The sequence below is a fragment of the Odocoileus virginianus genome, chromosome 14 (assembly GCF_023699985.2).
Source record: "Odocoileus virginianus isolate 20LAN1187 ecotype Illinois chromosome 14, Ovbor_1.2, whole genome shotgun sequence".
Lineage (NCBI taxonomy): Eukaryota > Metazoa > Chordata > Mammalia > Artiodactyla > Cervidae > Odocoileus > Odocoileus virginianus.
The window spans coordinates 21,347,421-21,350,257 of NC_069687.1; the positions used below are offsets into that span (position 1 = coordinate 21,347,421).

At 43.8% G+C, this 2,837-nt stretch overlaps 1 pseudogene; it reads left to right on the forward strand.

Moving 5' to 3' along the window:
• Positions 1–753: 753 nt before the first annotated feature.
• On the forward strand, positions 754–1,606 carry LOC110143636 (sodium/potassium-transporting ATPase subunit beta-3 pseudogene; annotated as a pseudogene).
• The last annotated feature ends 1,231 nt before the right edge of the window (positions 1,607–2,837 follow it).

Sequence of the window (2,837 nt, forward strand, 5' to 3'; positions counted from 1 at the left end):
AGTAAATCTTATTATTTCTTTCATGGATGGTGCCTTTGATTCTATATCTAAAAAGGAATCGTCAGAACGTCCCTGGTGAGAGCCCTTTAGACAGCAAGGAGATCAAACCAGTTAATCCTAAAGGAAATCAACCCTGAATATTCATTGGGAGGACAGATGCTGAAGCTGAAATTCCAATGCTTTGGTCACCTGATTCCTAAAGCCAATTCATTAGAAAAGACCCTGATATTGGGAAAGATTGAGAGCAGGAGGAGAAGGGGACGACAGAGAGTGTGATGTTTGGATGGCATCACTGACTCAATGGATGTGAGTTTGAGCAAACTCTGGGTTAGAGGGAAGGACAGGGAAGCCTGGCATGCTGCAGCCCACGGAGTTGCAAAAGGTTGGATACGACTTAGCGACTGAACAAACCACCACCAGTGGTTAAGAATACACTTTCCTAGGAGGGTGGGATGGGGAGGGAGATGAGAGGGAGGTTCAAAAGGGAGGAGATATATGTATACCTATGGCTGATTCATGTTGAGGTTTGACAGAAAACAATGAAATTTTGTAAAGCAATTATCCTTCAATAAAAAAATAATAACGGGAAAAATAAAAAAAGCTTTCCGTCTGAGGGCTCACTGCACTGAGGAGATGTCCTCGGCCGATGCGCATTCCGCCAACTTCTCAGGGCTGCTCTGCCTAACAGGGGTGCGCCTCCGCCCTCCTCGCAGCTTCCGCCCCGCCGCTCCGCTCGCGGTAGGCACACACACCATGAAGAAGAGAGACACGAAGTCTTTCAACCGGAGCCCGCCAGAGTGGAAGCTCTTCATCTACAACCAGACCACCAGAGGGTTCCTGGGGCGCAAGGCCAAGAGCTGGGGTTTGATCTCGATCTTCTACTCAGTCTCTTACGGGTTCCTGGCTTCACTCTTTTCATTCACAGTGTGGGCCATGCTTCAGACTCTGAACGAAGATGGTTCCAAAATATCGTGACCAGATTCCTAGTCCAGGACTTATGGGTTTTCCAAAACCGGTGCCAGCGTTGGATTTTTCATTCAGCCTGTCTTATTCAGAATCCTATTAAGGGTACATTAATGACCCTAAGAAAGTTTTAAAGCCATATGGCTTAGAAGAACAGAAGGATCTCACAGATTGTACCAGTGGAAGCTTTTTGGAGCAGAAGGGTCCAGAATACACAACATATGAGTTTCCTCTTGCTTTACTTGAAGCATATGGTGGCGTGGATGAGCCCACCTTTGGCTACCAATCAGGAAACCCTTGTATTCTTGTGAAAATGAGCAGAATAATTGTATTAAAGCCTCAAGGAGAACCAAGGATAGACTGTATTACAAAAAGTGAAAACACAGCAGTTCTATCAACTTATCCTCCCAGTGGAAAGATAGATTTAAAATATTTCCATATTATGGAAAACAAAACAAAACTGCATGGGTGCTACGCGCAGCCACTAGTTGCTGTCCAGCTCAGCTTTGGTAGTGATGGTGATGTAGAAGAAGTAATAGTTGAGTGAGAGATTGATGGATCACCCAACCTAAAAACCCAGAATGACCATGACAAGTTTTTAGGACGAGTTGCATTCAAGATCACCATGCATGGAAGGGGTTAGGATGTCTCCACAGAGTAAACGTTGTATTGTCTGTCTTCATTTTGTATCAGCCGGACCTGCCATTCCAGAATTATTAGACTGCCTTGGAGGAAAAGGTCGAGTGGTACATGACACTGGGATCACATAGTGTGCTTCCAAATAACAGAGGTCCGTGTCCTTTGAGGTGACCGCCTGCTGCCTCTGCTGCCTTTTGAACCACGTACAGTCACCAGATAGGGACTGTGAACACCTAATTCTGAACATGTAGGTTGGGGGTCCTGTCCAATTTTTATGTGGTTTGATTGCCAAGTGTCTAAGACTTAATGTGCTGTGCTATGTAAATATTTTTGTAGATTTAACACTAGTTAACTGTCATATTTTGATGCCAGCAAAGTTGTTTTAGGGGATAAAATGGCACCTGACCAACATCAAATGACTTTACAGATGCAAGAAATTCAGTGCGAGAAAAAGAAAATAAAAGTAAATTAAAAAAAAAAAAAATACACTTTCCTATGCAGGGAACACAGGTTAGATCCCTGGCTGGGGAGTTAAGATCCCACATGCTGTGGGGTAACTAGGCCTCTGCCACAACTAGAGAGAATCCAGCATGGTGCAATGAAAGGCAATGAGAGATCCTGCCTGCTGCAACTAAGACCTGACACAGCCAAGTGAATCATACTAAAAAATAAATAAATAAAAATCAAAAGGCATCCCTATACCTAAAATCACATAGGCTTTCTCTTGTTATTACTTCTAGGAGTTTTACAGTTTTGTATTTTACATTTAGGTCTGTGCTCCCTTTTGAGTTAATTTGTGATGAATATAAGGTCTTTTTACATTCATTTTTATCTCATGTGGATGGCCAGTTATTCCAGCACCATTTTTTGCAAAGATGAAGAGACTATCTTTGCTCCATTGCATTGCCTTTGCTACTTTACAAAAATCAGTTCACTATATTTATGTGGATCTACTTCTGGGGCCTCTAGTTTGTGACACTGGCCTATTTTCCTGTTCTTTCATCAGTACTGTACTTAGTCACTCAGTCATGTCTGATTCTTGGCGACCCCATGGACTGTAGCCCACCAGGTTCCTCTGTCCATGGGGATTCTCCAGGCAAGAATACTGGAGTGAGTTGCCATGCCCTCCTCCAGGGGATCTTCCCAATCCAGGGATCAAACCCATGTCATCCGCATTGAAGGCGGATTCTTTACCGTCTGAGTCACCAGGGAAGCCCTCATCAGTACTACATCAT